The sequence below is a fragment of the Chrysemys picta genome, chromosome 18 (assembly GCF_011386835.1).
Source record: "Chrysemys picta bellii isolate R12L10 chromosome 18, ASM1138683v2, whole genome shotgun sequence".
Lineage (NCBI taxonomy): Eukaryota > Metazoa > Chordata > Testudines > Emydidae > Chrysemys > Chrysemys picta.
The window spans coordinates 7608823-7621973 of NC_088808.1; the positions used below are offsets into that span (position 1 = coordinate 7608823).

The window sequence follows — 13151 nt, forward strand, 5'->3', positions numbered from 1 at the left end:
GCACAAACCAGAACCCTGGCTCCAAATAGCCCTGAGTATTGGGAAAGTTCAATCAGGATCTGAACTTGTCCGGCTTGGGCTCATCTCTGAACATGAAACAGAACAAGACTCTAATGCAGTGTTTCTCAAAGGCGGCCACCGGGGCCTTTTCTTGCAGCCACAGCCATCTGGGCTGTGATGGGGGGGACACAAAGCAGTGGTCCCTCTCGCAGGGCCGCCAGCAGCTGTTGGGCCCTGCCCCCTTCCAGAGACTCTGGAGGTGCAGGCAACTGGTGAATTCCCCATTTTCCTGGGGGGTAGGGGAGGCAGGCTTCAGCCATGGGGCTTTGGGCTCCGTCCACACAGTGGCAGGCTCTGGATCCGGGCTCCGGCCCCAGGCTCACCACCTCTGCCATCATCCCTGGGCCCTGCTGCCTCCCTGCCCACCTCCCCATCCAGGGCTTAATTTGTCTCAGGGCTTGCCGGGGCTGAGTAGGTCTGCTGTGAAAAGTGATATTAACAAATATCACTTTTCACAGCAGAAGACTTACCAGCTAGCAAGTCTTAAGGGGGAAGAAAAGCGCAACCAAGAAAGCAAAAGAATCAACAACAAAAGACAAGTGCCTTATTTGTGTTTCTATTCTGTTTGGGTCCAGTAAAGAATAGAGACAACTGTAAATTTACTTTTATTACTGAGTCTGGAAAAAAAAAACCTACTTAAATAAATTACAATGATTTGGATATGCATATGTGCATATGTATTTGTTTTTCCTAAAGTTCATTCAGTATTTTAGGAAAAATTGTCAGCGCGGCTACCAGCAAGAGTTGGTGGCCGCACTCTGAGGCCACCGAAAAATTTGTTGCGAGAAGCCCCTGCTAATGTGTCTAAGTTCATCTGGAACCCAAGCCCAACAGAGCGGCAGTGTATGTATGTAGCTAGGATTTGTATGTTTGTATATAGTTATTAAACATGGTTGTTTGCAGCCCAACTGTGTCCTGTGGTTGGCTTGTATTCTTAGCATTGCGTAAAAAGCACGGACACAACTGTATTGGTCTGTTGTTTTCTGGTATGGAATTTTATGTTTAGGGATGTGCCGAAGGCACCTGGATGGCAGAAACAAATGCCTTTTAAGTTGGTATATATTGAAATAAAATAAAGTCATTTGGAACATAAGGGGGAAGCAACAAATAAACAAAATCATAGAATATCAGGGTTGGAAGGGATCTCAGGAGGTATCTAGTCCAAGCCCCTGCTCAAAGCAGGACCAATTCCCAACTAAATCATCCCAGCCAGGGCTTTGTCAAGCCTGATCTTAAAAACCTCTAAGGAAGGAGATTCCACCACCTCCCTAGGTAACCCGTTCCAGTGCTTCACCACCCCCCTAGTGAAAAAGTGTTTCCTAATATCCAACCTAGACCTCCCCACTGCAACTTGAGACCATTGCTCCTTGTTCTGTCATCTGCCACCACTGAGAACAGTCTAGATTGGGGGTCGGCAACGTTTGGCACACGGCTCGCCAGGGTAAGCACCCTAGCGGGCCGGGCCAGTTTATTTACCTGCTGACGTGGCAGGTTCGGCCGATCGCAGCCCCCACTTGCCGCGGTTCGCCGTCCCGGGCCAATGGGGGTGGTGGGAAGCAGCGCGGGCGAGGGATGTGGTGGCCGTGGCTTCCCGCCGCCCCCATTGGCCCGGGATGGTGAACCGTGGCCACTGGGGGCCGTGATCGGCCGACCTGCCGCGTCAGCAGGTAAAGAAACTGGCCCGGCCCCCCAGGGTGCTTACCCTGGCAAGCCGCGTGCCAGACGTTGCCGACCCCTGGTCTAGATCCACAGTCTAGATCTAAATCACGACATCAAAAGACAGAAGAAGTAAAGGGGAGGCAAGAATGGGTTTGCGAAATAATCTCTTGGGCCTTGGGCTCCTTCCCAGCTTGTAAAAGGGGGAAATTAATGTTCACCTGCTGCACAGGAGCCATTGTGAGTATCAGTTAATTGACGTTTGCAAACCTCTCTGAGATCTGGAGGGCAAAGGAGCTAGGGAAGTGCAATGTTCTATTAGGAATGGGGGCCTCAGCGTGGGGCTGGGGTGGACTAGGTGACCTCTTGAAGTCCCTTCCAAGCCTACCTTTCTACGATTCTATGAAAACAGATGCATCAAATAGGAACTGACCTGATCTGAAACTGAACCTTTTCCCAAGGACTGAAAGCATCCACCAATTTCCTCTCCTCCCCATGTCCACGGATTTTTTATTGACGCCACACCTCAGTGTTCCTTGGTTCATGGCAAGTAGGGTGGCCAGATAGCAAATGTGAAAAATCGGGACGGGGGTGGGGGGTAATAGGAGCCCATATATAAAAAAAAAGCCCCAAATATCGGGACTGTCCCTATAAAATCGGGACATCTGGTCACCCTAATGGCAAGATAAGACCGATCCAGAGCCTTATACCCCCATGGAGTCCCGCTGAAGTCATACCAAAGCCCCGAATCTGAAAAAACCTTTAGATAATAGTAAATGAACAGACAATAGACAGTATCAGAGGGGTAGCCGTGTTAGTCTGAATCTGTAAAAAGCAACAGAGGGTCCTGTGGCACCTTTAAGACTAACAGAAGTATTGGGAGCATAAGCTTTCGTGGGGAAAGCTTATGCTCCCAATACTTCTGTTAGTCTTAAAGGTGCCACAGGACCCTTTGAGACAATAGACAGTATCTTCACAAATATTTTCCCCTTTCCTGTTAGCAGAATGTCCATGATCTCGTCAAATTGACTTGTCATTTGACAATTGCAAGTCTTCATTTTTTGCAAATTTCTGTTGCTATTTGCAAGTTTCAAACCTGGAATGCAAGCTGGCTTGCTTAATTGTGATTGGCCCTCTCAGTCACATGGCACTGTTTCTTTATCGGATTGGGCGAGTGTTATTTTTATAAGCAGGTTTGTGGTGCAAAGGCATGTACGCAGTTTGAATTGGCTTTCAGGGAAAACCCAGGCTAGCAAATCTCAGTCCTGTGGATGTTCATGGAGCAGGACATGATCGCAGCCAATGGGAATTCAATTAAAAATTGGGATGACTATTCCTTGGATTTCCCCAGTCTGGATCCCTTCTTGACATGACAAAGCTGTATTCATACTAGAGCTGAGTGAAAGCTGGAATTTTCATCCTCCGGGAAATCCTGCAATTTTCAGATTTGCTTTAAACCAAACAACAACAAAAAAATCCAAAATATTTTGTTTAGGGTCAATCAAAATAGTTTGCTTTGCTCTTGACTTTTCTATTACATCCTAATTTATAATTGAAAATAAGTTGAAATGAAAAGGCTAGTTTGCAGTGGACAAGTCCAAATGAATCGTGCTAACCTTATCCAAATGAATCATTTGGGTTATTTGCTAAATGAAATGGTGTTGCCGGACACATTCTTGGGGAGTGTTTCCATTTCATCGAATCAGCGTTTTCTGACGGAAAGCTGTTCCCCTGGAAAGTTTTCAACCAGCTGTAATCCTTACCTCCCTTTTCTTGCCCTAAGGGCGTCTCTGGAACTGAGTTAATTAGGTTCGTATATATATATAAAATTTCTCTTCCTGGTGACATAGTTTTAACTAAATTACACTTGATTCAACTTTATAAAAACGGATTCCCAGCCACCTCCTCCCCAGTCTGCTGATCTCAGCAGCCTTTGATGAGGCAGCTTCAGGGGAGCGGCAATGTCTTGGAGCCTGTTTGGGGCCCAGTTGGCTCACTCTCTGGAGTCTGATCTTTTCATGAATCCCACCTGGTATCCACGCAAAGCCCGCAAGAGCTGCTTGGAGCAACTGTTCACGCCGAGAGGGTCTGAGTTGTGGCTTTGTGGGTTGCATGCCCGTCGGAGAACCAGCTGCCCGCTTTGGTCAGCGGTGCCGGGTGATTGGGTAAGAGGGCATGATAGGAAGGCAAGAAGGCTTTGGGCTGGAGTTTCTGTGGAAGCAGAAGCTGTAGAAGTGGGGCGGTGTTATTAAACAGCAGAGAATTCAGACATGATTTCAGCCTGTCTCTCTCCAAGTTGAAAGAGCGGAAGGGGGAATTAAGCTCCCCAGCTTCACCGGTGTCGTCCTCCCCTTTTCTGGCTTCAGACTCCAAAGTAATTTGTCATCAGCCATTGCCCCTTGTGGCAAAGCGAACTCTCTGGGCCAGTTACATGTGTGTCAAACCTGCTCCCTGGGCCTCACTGGCCCTGTGCGGGTGGAACCTCGTAGAATTCACTTCCCAGTAGAAAGTCTGTGCATGAGGGCATGCGAGCCAGGCTCTGGCGGGGGCCTAGAGACAGCTGGTGCAGCCCACAAGAAGCTAGGCTGGGCCAGTTTGGCTGGGAGAACTGCGGCTGATTCAGCCTCCATTGAATGGGCTGCTGTGTGGAGTCCCACCTGATGTTTGATGTTTATCACCCCTCCCAGTGGAGGAAGAGGAACATGATGGGCATTCCTAGTCGATTAAACAGCAGGAAAGTGGCTTTTGAACGGTCAGTGTTAAGTCTGCGGCCGTTATCAGCATAACCAGAGATGTGGGTGTGTGTGTGTGTGTGTGCTTGGGGGCAGAGCTGGTGGGAGGATAGATCTCTGTGGGGAAGAAGGGATGGGATGGAGAAACGTGTCAGTAAGATATCGGGGAAGGGAGATACTTAAGGGGCTAGGAGTTGCCATGGGAGGAGATGGGTGGCTGAGATTTGCTTATGTAATGGCTGCCATCTTGGCTAACGTACCGGCTACTGTATTGGGACTTCTGGACTAAAAGTATGACGATGAGCTGCTGCAACTTGAGCTAAAGAGCCGAGCGCCTCTGAGTGGGGCTGTAACAGACTCAGTGGATCGGGCCGGGGGGGGACCTGTCGCCCACACTCACCAGTGGGTTACGCTTGTATTGGGGGAAAGGTGTCCCTATAGGGAAAGGGATAACGGTGGAGAGAGAGCTGCTTGCTTGTAAGTGCAAATGTTTCACTGGCAGTGGTCAACAGGGCTGGATTAACTCATAGGCAAACGAGGCACGTCTCGAGGGCCCAAATCCTGCGAAGGGCCCATGGGGCAGGGTCGCCAGGTGTCCGGTTTTCGATCGGAACGCCCGGTCAAAAAGGGACTCTGGCGGCTCCGGTCAGCACTGCCGACTGGGCTGTTAAAAGTACAGTCAGTGGTGCTGCAGAGCTAGTCTCTACCAGTCCTGGCACCGCGCTGCTCCCCGGAAGCGGCCAGCAGGTCCGGCTCCTGTGTGTGTGTGTGTGTGTGTATGGGGCTCTGTGCACTGCCCCTGCCCTGAGCACCAGCTCCGCATGCGGTGAATGGGAATTGGAGGGGGCGGTGCCTGCGGGTGACAGTGGCGTGTGGAGCCTCCTGGCCCTCCCGCCTAGGACCCAGACCTGCTGGCTGCTTCTAGGGCGCAGTTCAGAGCCAGAACAGGCAGGGAGCCTGCCTTAGCCCCGCTGCGCCGCTGACTGGGAGCCGCCTGAGGTAAGCCTGTGCCCCAACTCCCTGCCCCAGTCCTGGTCCCCCCCAAACCCGGAGCCCCCTCCTGCACCCCAACCCCTCATCCCCGGCCCCAACCCAGAGCCCGCACTCCCAGCCGGAGCCCTCACCCCTTCCCGCACCCCAACTCCCTGCCCCAGCCTGGAGCCCCCTCCGCACCCTGAACCCCTCATTTCTGGCCCCACCCCGGAGCCCACACCCCCGGTTAGAGCGCTCACCCCCTCCTGCACCCCAATCCCCTGCCTCAGCCCAGTGAAAGTGAGTGAGGGTGGGGGAGGGCGAGCCACTGATGGAGGGGGAATAGAGTGAGCAGGGGCGGGGCTAGGGTGTTCGGTTTTGTGCGATTACCATGGGGTCGCAGCACCACTCAGGTCTGGCCCGGCAGGCCCTCGGACATGGTGAGCCGTGCCTCGAGCAGCAGCAGGATGAGCGGCCTGTCCCAGCGGCCACCGCAGGACTCGGGAGGAAGGTGGGGGAGCTGGGCCCAGGAAAGCAAGGGGTGCCTCCCCCTCCCTCAGAGCCTGTGCCCGCCTCCCACTGCCTGTGCCCAGCTACGGCTCCCAGCTGGGGGCTCCACTGTCTGGGCAGCCCCACTACTCAGGACAAGTCCCTGCGCTCCCCTGCAGCTTCCCTGCTCTGATCCACCTCTGAGCACCAAACCCATCCCCGGCCTGGGCCAGGCACTGGTACCCGCTGGCGCAGAGGATGCTCTGAAGGGGAGGGAAAGGGGCCGCCTGGCATGGGAGCACAAGGGCTGGAGCCGCCAGCAAGGGCCTCTTGTTTGGCCCGCTGGGTGCTAGCTGTTCCTTCCTGCTCCCCATTGGGGGCTCTGCTGTCACGCTGGCCTCGCTACTCGGCTCCAACTGGCCCTGGGCTCCTGGCAGCTCAAGCCCTTGCACTCTCTGTCTGCCAGGTGGCCCCTTTCCCTCCCCTTCAGAGCATCCTCCGAGCTGGAGGGCAGGAGGAAGGGGGCGTGTTCAGAGGTGGGTCAGTGTAGAAATGCTTGTGGGGGACCGGATAGGGGGGCGCAGGTGCCGGAGCTGAGGGGAGCCCGAAGTGGAGTTGGCTCTAGGTAGCAGGGCCGTTCTTACAGCAGAGCCCCAGGCAGGGAGCAAGATGGAGCAGCTGATGCCCGGCAGGCCAGATCTGGCTTTCAGACATCCCCACCCCCCGGTAATTGCCTAACACTGCCACTCTCGGCAGCAAGGCCCGGCTGGCTCCACTGAGCGTTCTGTACAGCTGTTTGGTTTTCATATTAGAAGGCAGGGCCCAGAAGTGTATGTTCACCTAGGGCCAGGTGATGGGCTAGTTTGGCCCCGAGGACCAGGAGACAGATCTCAGAGTGACCGAACGAATGGCATCTCCATCCTCCACACCTCGCCCAAGAAGAAAATTTCCAACAAATGTAAAGTCTCTGGGCGATTAGTGCTGCCACTGGGTGTTCCTGGGGTATGTCACACCCTAGGGAGGGGCGGCAGTGCTCCCAATTAACCCATGTTCCCCTGCCATAAACTAGAGTGGAAGGACACATCCCCGCTGCGTTAATGCCAAATCATTTCCTTTTGATTAGTGTGATTGCAGTGCAGCTGTTCTGGATCTAATAGGAACAGACGTTTAGTCATGAATTTCTGCAACCAGGCAACTCTCCAAAGAAATACAATGCAGCGACTTCTTCCTTGCACGGTAACTCTTGCAGTTATTGCATGAGCTATTTCTAACGGGACGGGTAGAGAAGGAGATGGACCTGTCTCTTAAACCAGGCCAGTGGAAGGCAAGGAGGGGAACTGGTTTCAAGGAACCAGACCTGAAAGCCGAACGGTACCAAGATGTTACTGCTGGGTGGGCAGTAGGCTGACCAGATAGCAAGTGTTTGTGTGAAAAATCGGGACAATCGGGACATCTGGTCACCCTAGTGGGCAGGGCACACTTAGAGTGCTCCATTGGCGAGGGAAGGCAGGAGGGTACCGGGCTAGGTAGCATGAAAAGTGCCCTAAAGACTCATTCCGGCCTTAGAACATCCCACCTGTTTGAAGGCCAGCTCCCAACACAGTGTGGAGACACAGCGGGTGGGTGGGCGAGGCATCCGGACCATAGCTGAGGAAAGGGTGGGTGGGACTCGTTAGTACCGACCTGGAACTGCTCGTCTCCTTTTCTCTGGGTCGCTGCCGCTCTGCTGATCCCGAGTGAGTGCAGAGTCTCCAGGAAACGCTCCCCTCTACTTAGGAAGAGCCCCATGTTCTTGTTGTGAAAGGTGCTGGACTGACAGTTGTGGAGACTGACATTTCCTGCGTGTCCACCAAACGAGCAGCAGCACTGCTCATGTTGCCCCTTGCCGCTTCCTTGGCCTGGAAGACTACACTGCCTGAGAGCTAGACCCATCCCTCCAGCCGAATGGTAACAGAGGAGGTCAGCCTCCGCGGCTCGTCCTGAGCCTCTCTTCTGAGGCTGCCAAGCCATGGCCGTGATGGTTGCGGCGTGGCCGCTACTCCAGCTGGGGAGTGAACTGAGGACCACTGAACTCATTTCACGTTGGCCACTGAAGCCGCTGTCGGGTGTGAATGAATTTCTAGCACTGCTGGTCTGAATTCACAAGCGAAAAGCTGTCCGGTTAACAATCCAGCCCCTCTGTATTGTTGTAAACTCTGTACTGGCTGATATATAAATTTGCTTCAAAGGAGCGGCCTTAATATGCTTCCTTTTGTTGTGCCAATATCTCTTTTGCCTGTGTAAGCATTTTCTCTACTCCTGAAGATGATGTGGATTCTGCTAGTGTATTATGCGGAGCAATTCTCATCTGCAGCTTTTCTTCTGATCTGTTTTCCTGGGTTTTCGCTGTGCCATGGATTCCGGCTGCACTGTTCAGATGTTCAGTGTTTGACAGTGCAGCTCAGACCGGCTCTGGGTGCTTAACGGCATTCTCCTTGTGGAACTGAGACAGCAGAATTGGAAGGATGGTTGGGTGATTAAGCCATTGGATGGGGACTCTGGAGGTCTGGCTTCAGTTCCTGGCTTTGGGCAAGTCACTTCATCTCTCTATGCCTCGTTCCTCTGCTTCTAAAAGGGGGATAATAATATTTCTCAACCCTAAAGGAGAGTTGGAATGATAAATTCCTTAATGATTGAGAGATGCTTGGATACTCTGATGGAAGTACAGAGGTAGAACAAGCTCATGATCTGTCCCACATATGAAGAACATACCTTATACACGCAGATTCCCAATGGCACATGCAAGCCATTTGGATGTGCATTTGCCAGGTACCTCATTGGCCAGGTAGGTGTGCCACTGCCTAATCTGTACGTGCACATTAGGTGGTTGTGTACATAAGCAAGACATGCAAATATATGTGAACAGTTACAGGGGCTGAGATTTGAATACCTGGTGCTTAATGTTTCATCAGGTGGTAGCTGTAATCAGTCTCCCACGTAGCTAATGTTGAGCCTAAACCTGACAGAGTTGGCTTTTTTAATTTAAAATTTTTATTAGGGTAATTATTGTACAATTACCCAGGGTCCTGTGCTGGTCCGACCTGTATCCATTAATCTGTTTTTCCCCAGGAGTAGGAGAACGGTGCTCTTTGCCACCTTAGGTATATCATTTAGTGATACATTCTCAGCTCTCTCTGATGTGCTGCTGTGATTAAGAGAGGGAGAAAAACTCTCTTTATGGATGGCTTTAATTGAAATCCACTTACCCAACGAATGCCACAAATCTCCAAAGACCACAGCGTTCATTAGCTTCGGTGCAGATGATATTTTTAAAAACATGTGGATTTGTTTATTAACCCTCTCCGGGCTGCTGAAGAGTCGGGAGTAGAGTGGGCTGTCACGTTGGATGGTGACTGGGCAGGGTTCTCATTGAAGGTTGGACAAACTCGGTTTGCCTTATTCTGAATCCAGCTGAACGTTGTGGGGTTCAGTGTGTGACAAGTTCAGACACATGAGGGTCACATTCTGCTTAGGAGAGCCTGAAAATCAGTGGAGAGAGGCAGGAGACGAGGAAACTTAGTGAAACCATCCAGGGGCTAATAGATCAGGGAGCAGGGGAGGGAAACATTATACACTGGATTTATTGTTCCATTTGAAAGTGCCCTTTTGTGCCTGGGTTTTTGGGGGGGCATCGTTGGTTTTCTGTCTGTCATTCAGAGAACCCCGCTTGGTTTTGAGCTGGCTCTCCATGCAAAGCCAATGGCTTTCAATTACAGGAAGAAAGAGTGGTGACCGAAAATAGCTGTGCAAATCCCCGAAAATATCTGGAGAGCTTCTTGGAAGCCTTTTGCCCATCCCTGACCGATCAGACCTCTTCCTAAAGGGGAGGAACTCTGGGCTGGGAAAGGAGGGGCCCGGTCATGGCTCACGAGGGAAAGCAACACTACCGAACCCCTCACCCGCCCCCCAGCTCTGCCTGCTAGTCCTGCCCCAGGGAGGGGGCAGAGCACAGCAGCACGAGTGGCTATGGACAGGGATGTCCTGGCACTGAGTGGATCCATGCAGGAGAGGAAGCTCTCCCTGTTCAGAGTGTGACTAGCTACAGGGGACGTCGGGGTGGGCTAGGGAAGTGGAAGGGGTATAATTTTATGAGCTGAGAGGGGCTGGGATGGGAGGTGGGAGGAGAGAGCCGACGGGATCTCAGAGCCCATCCCAATGCTGTGAACCTGAGGGTCCATAGGGTTAACCGTTCCTTCTTGCTGGTCTGTTCAGGATAGCTCTGCGCTGTGCGCATGCACACTCACACGCGTGTGTAACAGGCACACATGCATCTTGGACCGAGGACACCATTACAGTCCAGTAGGCCCACCACTCGTCGGTCAATCCTTGGGGCTGTCCCTGGTAGGCCCGTTCCCCTCCCCTCAGCCCAGGGATCCCCACCGCTACTGCCAAGCGCTCTGCATTCCTGTCTGGGCACTGGCTTGCACCCAGGGAAGATAACAGTCCCCATCAGAAAGTAGCTGTGATGTGTTGCTTACAGCGTTGAACCTGCCTCCTTCCTGCCTTCAGAATAGGGTGACCAGATGTCCCGATTTTATAGGGACAGTCCTGATATTTGGAGCTTTGTCTTATATAGCCTCCTATTACCCCCTGTCCCCGTCCCAATTTTTCACACTTGCTGTCTGGTCACCCTACTTCAGAGTCAAACCCAAAGGGTTTAGGTCTCTCTTTCTCTGCCACCTTTGCTTCCTACTCTCTGAGCCAGGGCAGTGTATTAGCCACAGGACAGTGGACTCTAGGCAGTATGGGCTTGATCTTAGGTGCCTTGAAGTCAATGGCAAAGCTCTCATTGAGTTTAATGGTGCAGGATCAGGGCCTATGTAGGCCATAGGGTTCTCAGGCTATATGCTGTTGTATGGGCCCTACGCAATACAAGTCCAGTGCAACACCCCTTGAAATCAATGGGAGTTGATCCATTGACTTCAACGGGCTTTGGATTAGGGCCTGTATAGGCCCCAGTGCTCCTGGGTGGTATAAAGTGGGTGCCTTGCAATCCTTATGTACAGTACTTAGAACATGGACAGTAATACCCTGTATAGCATAAGCTCTGTAATTCTCCTGCACCTTGTGCAACTCTCCTGCCTGGTTCCCAGCATCAACTACGGCCCCCCTGGCTTCAGTTGGGTGATGGGCCGACTTTCCCCCTTCTAAATCATTAGCAGCCTTATTATTACGACTCCTTGATTTGTGCTGGTAACCAATTCATCAGCCCGTGACCCTCTGTGTGCTCATGCTAATGTAAGATCTGGAACGTGGGGTGTTGTCATTTCTGGCCTCCTCCCTGCTCCTCTCTGAGCAAATTCATTTATTCTAGCCTGGGGCCTTAAACCCCCCCCCCAAGACACAGCTCCACGCATCTCCCTTTTGCAATAGGCTGTTTACAGCATGGCCAGCTGGGAGAACAATTATGCATATTGCTCCTGAAAGAGCCCTGGAGCGCCCTCAGAAAAGGCTCCCAGCCTTCCGCATTGCTCTGCAGCTGTCAGCAAAGTGGGGCACGCCTGCTCCACCAGCCAGCCTCTTTTGGGTCACCTCCTTCCCGAGCTACTACAGCTCTAGGGCTTGTCTTCACTCCCGAATATTCTGTCTCGTACGCTCCAGGCGACAGAGTCCAGCTGCTCCCAAAACACATTGGGCTGGTTGAATACACTGAAGTAGGGGAGGTGCTATAGTTTAGTGCTGGCTTGTGGGTTTTATGCCTGGCTCTACCAACGACCTTGGCAAAGTTATTTCCCCTCCCCTGGGCCTCTGGGTCCCATCCCACGCTTTAGATACGGAAAAGATCATCCAGTCCGTCCCTTGCCAGTGCAGGATTGTTCCGTACCACTCCTTTCCAGCTATATGACCTGTCTCTTCAGTCTCTCATCATGTGTAAGGCCCATCCGAGCCAGGACTCCGTCAAGAGGGGCCCAGACAACGCTCCTTTTATTTTCATGAGTGCAGAGCTCATAAATTGCTGAGTGATGGGAATTCATGTGTGGGCGCCGCCTGGTTCTCCCTAGTGAAAGGCCGAGTGTATCACACTGACACCCACCATTACCTGGGATTCCTATCAGGCCGGTTTGTCTATTGTGGGCCTTAACGATCTCAGTTTCATTTGACTTTGAACCCAGCTGAGACCAGATCCTTTCTCACTGCCCATCTTAGAGATCGGAGGGGATGAGCAATAGGATCTCCAGAGAGGTTAGCAAATAAACTTTATTTTCAAAGTTTGCCGCCTGCCTTGTGCCTGCACCAGTTTGCACATGCTTACCCTGCATACGCAGAGCTAGGAGCTGCATGCAAAAATGCCTGCAAATGTGTGTCTCTGCATGTAAGAGTGAATTCATGCCTGAGCAGAGGGTCAGGACAAGGTCTCTTCTGAAGCCCCCCATATAACTCATGGGGTTTAAGCCACGCACAGGCCTCGTGCTGGCCTATACAGGGGTGAATTTCACAAGTAAGTGAGGGATTTGTGGAATGCAAATTGCTGTCTTTGCTGACTTCCTGTGCACAGGCTAGGTGGTACTTTTGAAACCTGGGTCCTCTGTGTCTATTTTGGAGAAAACCCCACTGTTTTGTGTGCTGCTTGCTTTAGGGGCTGCAGGTCGGTGACAGTACATGAGTAGCTGCGCCATATTAAAGAGATTGGGGAATAAATACACAGCTCTTTCTGGAGGCCAGGCATGGACTGTTGGTTACACTAGGGCTACCATATTTCCACAAGCAAAAAAGAGGACACTAGCCCCGCCCTAGCCCCGCCCCTGCCCCGACCCCATCCACTCCCTCCAACTTCCCACCCCCTGACTGCCCCCTTCAGAACCCCCAACCCCCACCCACTCCTTGTCCCCTGACTGCTCCCTCCTGGGACCCCTGCCACTAACTGCCCCCTAGGACCTCACCCCCTATCTAAGCCGCCCTGCTTCTTGTCCCCTGACTGCCCCCTCCTGAGAACCCCCTACGACCCTACCTGTCCCCTGACTGCCCCGACCCTTATCCACACCCCTACCCCATATTCACACCCCCGCCCCCAGACAGACCCCCGGGACTCCCATGCCCTATCCAACTGCTCCCCGCCCCCTGACAGAACCCCCAGAACTCCCAACCCATCCAACCCCTTCTGCTCCCTGCCTGCCTCAACCCCTCTCCACATTCCTGTCCCATATCCACACCCCCTCCCCCAGACAGACCCCCGGGACTCCCACGCCCTATTCAACTGCTCCC

The 13151-nt window shown here is 52.6% G+C and overlaps 1 protein-coding gene across 1 annotated transcript in view; it reads left to right on the forward strand.

Annotated features, from left to right (window-relative positions):
* Positions 1-13151, forward strand: part of CACNA1B (calcium voltage-gated channel subunit alpha1 B) — a 509994-nt gene that overhangs the window by 133501 nt on the left and 363342 nt on the right. The window lies entirely within an intron of this gene.